The sequence below is a fragment of the Tachypleus tridentatus genome, chromosome 9 (genome assembly GCF_004210375.1).
Source record: "Tachypleus tridentatus isolate NWPU-2018 chromosome 9, ASM421037v1, whole genome shotgun sequence".
NCBI lineage: Eukaryota > Metazoa > Arthropoda > Merostomata > Xiphosura > Limulidae > Tachypleus > Tachypleus tridentatus.
The window spans coordinates 25049796-25060991 of record NC_134833.1 but is presented as its reverse complement, the minus strand read 5'-3'; the positions used below and the strand labels follow the sequence as shown (position 1 = coordinate 25060991).

Genomic DNA, 11196 nt, shown 5'->3' with positions numbered 1-11196 from the left:
CCATCAACAAGTCAGTTGATAAAACACTTGTTGAAAAACGAAGTTCAAACATTCATTTCCTGCGATCGTTCAAGAAAAGTAGCAGCTCTCTCTCTAGCAGGTGGCGTGAGCCGCGTTCCATTCACTTTAAACCAAACCTCCTCCAATCAGACGTATATTGGAGAGAAAAGAAATAAACTATCTTCGCGGGTCGATCTTCGGAATGCACAAAGGGTGCAGAAGTCTACAAAACAGAAACTTCGTTAATGAGTAGATCCAGCCCACATCAATCTAAGGCAGTCTTATACAGATGGAATTTAAAACGTTTCCCTATTTCACAAAATTGTCTCGCTCGTGCACGTTTTGCCTGAGAAAAAGCAATTGTCGAGGGATCTGTCTGCTACACAGAAAAGGCGATGCGACAAATATTTCCGAGTTTCCTTACATAACGTTCGTTCGCTACGTTTTGTAAAATTACTTTGTCTAGAAATATAACCCAGCAGAGAGAGACTTCACTCGGAGACACCGACGATTGAACACCTTATTTATAAATCAAATATCTATTTTATATGTATGTACATTTGAAAATTAACTTTCAATAACGACAAGAGTCTTTGCTATTGGGTATAAAACAAAATAGGTGAGTAGAAACAACAAGAAAAAAAAGGTTACAAAACAGTAAAAGCAAAATTGTAAACATAGCAGTGCAAGCAAAAAACGCGAAGGAAACGTCTTCAGATAAGTAGGAACTCGGTACGTGGCACGCTTCCGACTCGCGAACGGTAGTAGCCGAGTGTGACAGGTGCTGTTCCTTTATTCATTCTGTTTCTATAACGTCAGAGAATTATTCCAGTTTTGCAACGTACTTTCATTAATATCCATACACTTCTTTAGCGAGACAAAGAGCGACTTCTGAGGCACTCCACTAGACGGTAACCAGCGTTTAATACTATTTTGTTGTAGGGGAGAAGGAGGCGAGTACACGACTTCTCCCGATGGAAACAAAATACACGTTAATAAACACAGGTAAATTAATGTGTATAGCCAAATGACGAATGAAAGAAGGTGAATATTAAATAATTCTAATCCCGATGCAAGCTCGTGTTAAAATCTAAATTCTGCACACACATCTGTAAGTGATGGGATGTGGGCCTGTGTAACGAGTAAAATACCAGATTTTGCGAAAGTAGGTCCGAAAGAAATATAAAGAAGACATAAACACCAACATGTGACTAAAGACGTTTGAGAAAAGTTCTCAGAGGCTAAATTGATCAATTTAAGTGTTCCATGTGAATGACACACACGCCTGTGAGCGACAGTTTCCATACCCCCGAAATGACACTCGTGTAGTTCCGGGGATGTGTAACGCAAACCAGAGTTATCAGGCTCCACTTTCCAGCGTCCTCAGTAAAAGTGAATTCCTAAAGCATCTCTTATATTTCACAACTAGGAAATTTTGGGCTGCGACAACGATTTTCTTTTAGGTAACACTTAAAACACCAAATAAGAAGAAATTAAACTGTCATCGTTCATACCACGTTGAAAGCGCCGGTTCTCGTCCGATCACCGAAGCTAAGCAACGGCGGGCCCGTTAGTACTTGGGAGGGTGACCACCTGGGAATACCGGGTGATGATGACTTTTCACGTTGAAATTTGTAGGTCTCGCAAAGAGCTGATCGATACCTCTCACTTTTTCACAATTTCTGATTTAAGAGATAAAAAATCCTTCCGAAAGAGAGAAATTGAAAGTGGTTGGCTCAATTGAAGTGCCTTAATACTAAGTGTTTATAATGGTAAACTGTTGGGAAAACATTTTTGTTATAGGAACTAATCAACTTTTCCATCAACAAGTCAGTTGATAAAACACTTGTTGATAAAACGAAGTTCAAACATTCATTTCCTGCGATCGTTCAAGAAAAGTAGCAGCTCTCTAAGCAGGTGGCGTGAGCCGCGTTCCATTTCACTTTAAACCAAACTCCTCCAATCAGACGTATATTGGAGAGAAAAGAAATAAACTATCTTCGCGGGTCGATCTTCGGAATGCACAAAGGGTGCGAAGTCTACAAAACAGAAACTTCGTTAACGAGTAGATCCAGCCCACATCAATCTAAGGCAGTCTTATACAGATGGAATTTAAAACGTTTCCCTATTTCACAAAATTGTCTCGCTCGTGCACGTTTTGCCTGAGAAAAAGCAATTGTCGAGGGATCTGTCTGCTACACAGAAAAGGCGATGCGACAAATATTTCGAGTTTCCTTACATAACGTTCGTTCGCTACGTTTTGTAAAATTACTTTGTCTAGAAATATAACCCAGCAGAGAGAGACTTCACTCGGAGACACCGACGATTGAACTCCTTATTTATAAATCAAATATCTATTTTATATGTATGTACATTTGAAAATTAACTTTCAATAACGACAAGAGTCTTTGCTATTGGGTATAAAACAAAATAGGTGAGTAGAAACAACAAGAAAAAAAAGTTACAAAACAGTAAAAGCAAAATTGTAAACATAGCAGTGCAAGCAAAACGCGAAGGAAACGTCTTCAGATAAGTAGGAACTCGGTACGTGGCACGCTTCCGACTCGCGAACGGTAGTAGCCGAGTGTGACAGGTGCTGTTCCTTTATTCATTCTGTTTCTATAACGTCAGAGAATTATTCCCAGTTTTGCAACGTACTTTCATTAATATCCATACACTTCTTTAGCGAGAGACAAAGAGCGACTTCTGAGGCACTCCCACTAGACGGTAACCAGCGTTTAATACTATTTTGTTGTAGGGAGAGAAGGAGGCGAGTACACGACTTCTCCCGATGGAAACCAAAATACACGTTAATAAACACAGGTAAATTAATGTGTATAGCCAACTGACGAATGAAAGAAGGTGAATATTAAATAATTCTAATCCCGATGCAAGCTCGTGTTAAAATCTAAATTCTGCACACACATCTGTAAGTGATGGGATGTGGGCCTGTGTAACGAGTAAAATACCAGATTTTGCGAAAGTAGGTCGAAAGAAATATAAAGAAGACATAAACACCAACATGTGACTAAAAGACGTTTGAGAAAAGTTCTCAGAGGCTAAATTGATCAATTTAAGTGTTCCATGTGAATGACACACACGCCTGTGAGCGACAGTTTCCATACCCCCGAAATGACACTCGTGTAGTTCCGGGGATGTGTAACACAAACCAGGTTATCAGGCTCCACTTTCCAGCGTCCTCCAGTAAAGTGAATTCCTAAAGCATCTCTTATATTTCACAACTAGGAAATTTTGGGCTGCGACAACGATTTTCTTTTAGAGTAACACTTAAAACACCAAATAAGAAAGAGAATTAAACTGTCATCGTTCATACCACGTTGAAAGCGCCGGTTCTCGTCAACGAGTACAGACGTGTTTTCGAGCTCCTCATTGCCTTAGTGTAAATTTAACAGCTAAGCCTAGTGAGCGTGTAGTTCTTTTTTTTTTTTTTGCTAGATTTTTATTTTTTCCAAGTTGTTTGACGATGTCTTCATCAACCAAGAAGGTCATGGAAGTTATGCGTCGTACAGTTTTTGTGGAAACGACAACTTCAAGCCATGGGGACGTTATCCATTCTGTTATTTCTACGTTTGGTGCTGCTTCGGTCACTGCCGTAGTTCCTCGCCAGGGTGGATATGAGGTAACTTTTGTTCTTCCCGACGATGTGGACCTGGCTATAGATGCTGGTCTAACTGTAAATGGTGTGCACTGTTCGGCTAATGGTGTCACTAAACGTACTATTACTGTGTCATTTATGGACGTACCCGAATATATCGACGATGATATTATTCTAAATAAACTTAAAGATTATGATTGTGAGGTGAAAAGCCCTATTGTGTGGAAGAGGGACCAGGGCATATACTTAGGTATACGCCATGTTCGTGTGTGTTTTAGTGAGAAGTGTATCTCTTTGCCGTACGTAGTAAAGTTTTTTGATCCTTTGGGCAAGGCGGTATTGGTAAAGTGAAGCATGATCGCCAGTCAAAGTATGTAATTTATGTTTGGGGGCGGATCATCTATATCGCGATTGCCCCAATTTATATGCCGACATTGTCATATGCAGGGACACGTCCGTCAACGTTGTCCCAAGCTTGTTGTTCCTCGAACTTCCTCTAGTGACGACGCTGAAGTGGCCACGCCTACTACTTCTCGTGACGCCGCTGAAGTAGACACGGCTGCTCCCTCTCGTGCAGTGCCTCATGATGTTGACACCATTTCTGTTTGTCCACGCGTTGATTCGGAGGTTCCCCTTTCAAAGAGGCTGCAGCTACCCATCGGGTGGTGGACGATGTTTCTGCCGACGATCGACGGTTTCTGGTGGGAGACCAGGGAACGGGCAGTAGTCACTGCTGCAAGTCGCAATTTTGATCGTCACTTCCCGCCACTTCCGGTTGAGTGGTGGCGGTACCGGCGATGTGGAGGTGCCTCTTCACTCGTCGTTGGAGGTATGCTAGTGTGGTGGCAATGTCTCTGGTGACGCACTTCTAAGGGGCAGTGGACGAAAACAGATGTCGGACGTGCCAATACTACGGATATCTCGAGGCGAAGCGGTATCGCAACCTTAAATGTGTTTTTTGTGACAGTTTGTTTGTTTCAGTTCGTGTAAGACCTCATTTATTGTTGTTGAACTTTGTGCATGTTTTGCTTAGATCTTTACATTTATTCTTGTTATTTTTGTGTTTGTGACAGTTCCTTTCAATTCTTGTTTACTTTCTCTTTAGCATGGTACATTTACTAAGGTGGGTTTGAATTAAATGGGTTGTGCATAAATGTTAGTAAGCTGGCTTATTATGGATTACTTTGTTACTAATTTTGATGTTGTTTACATTTACAGGAAACGTTTTGCACTGATGATTTTCCTGATGTCGTTCTGAAATTTTGGCCAGGTGTGGTTTTTTTTTTTAGCAATTCTATTTCTGGCCGACAAAGGGGTTGCTATCTTGGTACAGCAGTTTTATTGTGATAATGTTACATTGTTTCTTCTGATGGGGTGGGTAGGGTTCTGACAGTCAAATTCAGTTTCGAGTCTTTGTCTTATCTGTTATCATCTGTGTACGCTCCTCGCGGTATCTCCGAGCGACGAGAATTTTCAAAACTTGGGTATTGTTTGGATGGTTGCACGGGATTGCTTGTTGTGGGAGATTTTAATTGTGTGGTGGATGTGGCGCGATCGATTTCCGGTCCGTTTCTACCGAGACGCCAGCCGTTCGGCTTTGTCAGTTTCTTAATAGGTTTGATTTGCTTGATGCGCATTCACTCATATCGCCGACTACACCTGGTTTCACATGGAAGCGTTTTTGTTAATGGTGAGATGATGTCGTCACGTATTGACAGGGTTTTGCTTTCTTCTACCTTGCAGGGGACTGTCCAGCGTTTCCGTACGTTGTGGTTTCCTGCTACAGATCACGCTTTATTGGGCTTCGACCTTACTCTGCGACCAATTGTGAAGGTCCTAATTTTGGCACTTCAATAACCAGTTATTGAGGGGATGCCGAATATGTGAAAGCCATTAAGCTGTTGATCGCCAGAAGTCGTAGTTGGTCAGTTTATGGGACTGATAAAATTAAATGGTATGAACAATTGAAATGCGCGTTCCGTTTACTTACCGAGCGTTATTCGATTCTTCGTGCGCGGGCATCCGTTCTCGCAAATGTCAAGCGGTCGTCCATCAATCGTGAGCTTCGAAACTGACCCGTTTCCCTGGTAGATCTAAGGTCAAATTGTGCGAACTTGAAGATGCATTGGAGACTTTGGATCACGATACCATAGAGGGGGCGAGATTCGATCTCATATTCGTTGGTTTTGAGGAGGGTGAGAGATCTACGTCTTACTTTCTTCGTATGGAAAAGGTCCGTCAAAGCAGAATTGAGTTTAGATCCATGCTCACTGATAGGTGTAGAGTGTCCGGTGTGGAAGATATCGCTGCTGTTTTACATCAGTATTATTCCACTGTACTCTAAGGATATCGTTCTGCAGGCAGACATAGATTTAGTTCTCTCATTTGTTGATCGAACTCTTTCCAGTGAACAAGCTAATATTTGTGATGCTCCATTCACGGTTCCGGAAGTTATCGCTGCTTTAGACAGTTTACCGCTGGAGCAAAATCTCCTGGTTTGGATGGTTTTACCTCCGAATTTTCAAATATTTTCTACCTCTTTTGTTGACGACTTTTTATCTGTCTTGTCTCAACTGTTTCCTCTCCACAGTTGCTCCGTACAATGTGTTCTGGGGGTAATGTTCCTATCCCGAAGGGGATCGACGGTTGGCGGCTAACAGCCGGCCTTTGACATTGCTTTGTACTGACTATAAGCTTTTGGCCAAAGTGCTGGCTCGTCGCCTTTCGTCTCATGATCTCCAGTTTAGTTTCAGATGACCAATCCGGGTGTATACCTGGACGGGACGTTGCTGATACTCCATTAACACTCGTTTTGCTATTGCAATCTTTAGCACGTACCGGCCAGGGTGGAATCTTTTGAAGCTCGATCAGATGCAAGCCTTTTGATCGGGTTGCCTATGACTATCTATTTCAACTTCTTCTGCGTATGGGTTTTGGTTCTACTTTTGTTCATTGGGTTCGTCTTTGCTATACTTCTATTTCTAGTTGTGTTAAAGTTTAATGGATTTCTCACTAATGATTTTGCTATTACTCGGGGTATTCGTCAAGGATGCCCCATGTCTGCTCTACTTTACGTTCTCAGTGTCGAACCGTTACGAAATATGTTAGTCCATAATGTACATATTACTGGTATTGGTGGTGATGTGCTACTCACCACGCCTTCACTTACTTATCAGCATGCTGATGATACCACCTTAACCTTACGAGACGCCGAATCTTTGCCGCATGTGTGTGGATGTCTGCCAAACTTTTGGCAAAGCTACTGGTGGGAAGATCAACTGGACCAAGAGTCAGGGTTTGTGGGTTGGGTGTTTGGCCTCTTCTGCAGACTTCGTCCTTGGTGAGTTGAGAATTTCCCAGGATCCTATTCGGATTTTGGGAATAGTTTTCCACTCTAATTTCGATGTCATGCTGCAAGATACGTGGCAGGGTGTATTGCGCAGGGTATCTCGTGTCTTGGTGTCGTGGCGATTTCGTTCTTTGTCGCTAAAGGGTAAATCTCTTGTGGTGAACTCCTTGGTGGCATCGGTGTTATGGTACCCGTTGAATATACTCCCGTTGCCAAGACAGTTTGAGGCTAGATTTCGCAAATGTATACTGGATTTTATTTGGCGGGGAGGTATACATAAAGTAGCATACGGTATTCTGATTCGGGTTATGATTGTGGAGGTATCAACTTGGTTGATGTTAACACTCGTAAACTCGCATTCCGTTTGAAGTTGTTGCAGCGTTGTTTGGATGCTTCTTGTCCTTCCACCTTGCGACAACTTCTTTCTGGATTTTTTCTTGTTATGGTAATCTCTCTTTAAGCTTTCGGTTCTTCAATGCCGTATTTTGCCACGTTTTGTGAAATCGTTACCTTTCTATATTCAGGAAATGTTTCATGCCTGGAAGGTTCTTCTTGGGGATAAAGGGATTGTCCCAGCTCCTCTTTCCCCCCAAATTTTTGATGAACCTTTGTTTTCAATCCGGCTATTGTTGATGTTCGCCACCGAACATTTCATTTTCCTAATTTATTAACGTAGGTTTGGTTCAGGTCCGTCATTTAATGTACGAAGTGCTCCCTGCTTTTCTTCCGGTGGGGCAGTGATTGAAATGTGTACGGACGCTGACCCGTTAATGAATACCCGCACAATTTTTCACATTTTCATATGCTCAAGGAGGCGTTGCCTGTGGAGTGGTTGCCGATTTTGTCTACCCAGCCGGCTCCTCTTCCGTCGTCCACATGTGTTGTGGATTTATATTTTCTGGACCACTCCGATAATCGAGTTCATTTTTTCAAGTTTTTATCTGTGCGGCAACTGGTGGGATATTTACAGTTTTCACTCGCTACTAATTTCCCTGCTCCATTCTACTGGGGATATTGTTCACTCCTGGAGACTGGAAACGCATTCGTAAAAGCAACTTATTCTTCTTTTTTGTGGGTTTTTTTGTTTGTGATGTGGATTATTTACTCTGGTTGCGGGCGATTACCACAAATGTCAAGCTGATACATATGGACAGACATCCCACAGGGTTGTGCACTTTCTGTTCCCAGGCGCCAGAAACCATAGACCATCTGTTTTCAATGTCCTTTTGTACAGCCCCTGTGGTCATATGTATATAAATTATTGGCATTTTATTTTGGATGTCCCATATCAAACTGGGTATGGAGGAGATGCCTCTTAGTGGGATCTCATCCTTCGTTACCAGGAGATGCTGGAACATATTCCGTTTAATTACAAGTTTGGCACGTCAGGTTATATGTTCTGCTCGTTCAGTTTCTTTGGCACGAAATCGCGTCATTCATTTAATTTCCATGTTTAAAGTGCGTGTACGGAGACATATATATCTTCATTATCATAGATCTTTGTTACATAACTCATTAAATGTTTTTTTTTTATTCTGTGTATTCTTATGTTGGTAGCTTGGTAACCCAAGGTGCCCAAGGTTATTTCTTGTGTACGTTGTTAAGATAAGTTGTTATTTCATTATATTTTTGTTACCAATGGAAGATCCATTGATTTCTTGTTTGTTAATGTTCATTATAATGTTTGTTGGATTACCTGCTGTTCCAATTACCTCTTTTATTTCTTTTTCCTTAATTTTATTAACTTTGTGGTAATTTTCAGCATGGTAATCTATAGAGCTATTGTTACATGCTAATTCATTAACTTGTGTTTTATTTGTTGTATTTCTGTGTATACCCCCTCGTTGAGGTGGGATAAATAAAGAAAAAAAAAAAAAAAAAAGCCGGTTCTCGTCCGATCACCGAAGCTAAGCAACGGCGGGCCAGTTAGTACTTGGGAGGGTGACCACCTGGGAATACCGGGTGATGATGACTTTTTTTTTTTTCACGTTGAAATTTGTAGGTCTCGCAAAGAGCTGATCGATACCTCTCACTTTTTTTAGGAACACAATTTCTGATTTAAGAGATAAAAATCCTTCCCGAAAGAGAGAAAGAAATTGGTTGGCTCAATTGAAGTGCCTTAATACTAAGTGTTTATAATGGTAAACTGTTGGGAAAACATTTTTTGTTATAGGAACTAATCAACTTTTCCATCAACAAGTCAGTTGATAAAACACGCTTCGAAAACGAAGTTCAAACATTCATTTCCTGCGATCGTTCAAGAAAAGTAGCAGCTCTCTAAGCAGGTGGCGTGAGCCGCGTTCCATTTCACTTTAAACCAAACTCCTCCAATCAGACGTATATTGGAGAAAAGAAATAAACTATCTTCGCGGGTCGATCTTCGGAATGCACAAAGGGTGCAGAGTCTACAAAACAGAAACTTCGTTAACGAGTAGATCCAGCCCACATCAATCTAAGGCAGTCTTATACAGATGGAATTTAAAACGTTTCCCTATTTCACAAAATTGTCTCGCTCGTGCACGTTTTGCCTGAGAAAAGCAATTGTCGAGGGATCTGTCTGCTACAGAAAAGGCGATGCGACAAATATTTCGAGTTTCCTTACATAACGTTCGTTCGCTACGTTTTGTAAAATTACTTTGTCTAGAAATATAACCCAGCAGAGAGAGACTTCACTCGGAGACACCGACGATTGAACACCTTATTTATAAATCAAATATCTATTTTATATGTATGTACATTTGAAAATTAACTTTCCAATAACGACAAGAGTCTTTGCTATTGGGTATAAAACAAAATAGGTGAGTAGAAACAACAAGAAAAAAAAAAGAGTTACAAAACAGTAAAAGCAAAATTGTAAACATAGCAGTGCAAGCAAAACGCGAAGGAAACGTCTTCAGATAAGTAGGAACTCGGTACGTGGCACGCTTCCGACTCGCGAACAGTAGTAGCCGAGTGTGACAGGTGCTGTTCCTTTATTCATTCTGTTTCTATAACGTCAGAGAATTATTCCCAGTTTTTGCAACGTACTTTCATTAATATCCATACACTTCTTTAGCGAGAGACAAAGAGCGACTTCTGAGGCACTCCCACTAGACGGTAACCAGCGTTTAATACTATTTTGTTGTAGGGGAGAAGGAGGCGAGTACACACGACTTCTCCCGATGGAAACCAAAATACACGTTAATAAACACAGGTAAATTAATGTGTATAGCCAAATGACGAATAAAAGAAGGTGAATATTAAATAATTCTAATCCCGATGCAAGCTCGTGTTAAAATCTAAATTCTGCACACACATCTGTAAGTGATGGGATGTGGGCCTGTGTAACGAGAGTAAAATACCAGATTTTGCGAAAGTAGGTCCGAAAGAAATATAAAGAAGACATAAACACCAACATGTGACTAAAAGACGTTTGAGAAAAGTTCTCAGAGGCTAAATTGATCAATTTAAGTGTTCCATGTGAATGACACACACGCCTGTGAGCGACAGTTTCCATACCCCCGAAATGACACTCGTGTAGTTCCGGGGATGTGTAACGCAAACCAGAGTTATCAGGCTCCACTTTCCAGCGTCCTCCAGTAAAGTGAATTCTAAAGCATCTCTTATATTTCACAACTAGGAAATTTTGGGCTGCGACAACGATTTTCTTTTAGAGTAACACTTAAAACACCAAATAAGAAAAGAATTAAACTGTCATCGTTCATACCACGTTGAAAGCGCCGGTTCTCGTCCGATCACCGAAGCTAAGCAACGGCGGGCCAGTTAGTACTTGGGAGGGTGACCACCTGGGAATACCGGGTGATGATGACTTTTTTTTTTCACTTTGAAATTGTAGGTCTCGCAAAGAGCTGATCGATACCTCTCACTTTTTCACAATTTCTGATTTAAGAGATAAAATCCTTCCCGAAAGAGAGAAAGAAATTGGTTGGCTCAATTGAAGTGCCTTAATACTAAGTGTTTATAATGGTAAACTGTTGGGAAAACATTTTGTTATAGGAACTAATCAACTTTTCCATCAACAAGTCAGTTGATAAAACACGCTTCGAAAACGAAGTTCAAACATTCATTTCCTGCGATCGTTCAAGAAAAGTAGCAGCTCTCTAAGCAGGTGGCGTGAGCCGCGTTCCATTTCACTTTAAACCAAACTCCTCCAATCAGACGTATATTGGAGAAAAGAAATAAACTATCTTCGCGGGTCGATCTTCGGAATGCACAAAGGGTGCGAAGTCTA

At 41.2% G+C, this 11196-nt stretch overlaps 2 non-coding genes across 2 annotated transcripts; both read left to right on the top strand.

Annotated features, from left to right (window-relative positions):
• The first annotated feature begins 1500 nt into the window (after positions 1-1500).
• On the top strand, positions 1501-1618 carry LOC143227615 (5S ribosomal RNA). The gene has a single exon (XR_013015045.1). It is a non-coding gene; the product is annotated as a 5S ribosomal RNA (ribosomal RNA).
• Positions 1619-10657: 9039 nt separating this feature from the next.
• On the top strand, positions 10658-10775 carry LOC143227612 (5S ribosomal RNA). Its single transcript, XR_013015042.1, has one exon. It is a non-coding gene; the product is annotated as a 5S ribosomal RNA (ribosomal RNA).
• Positions 10776-11196: the final 421 nt, after the last annotated feature.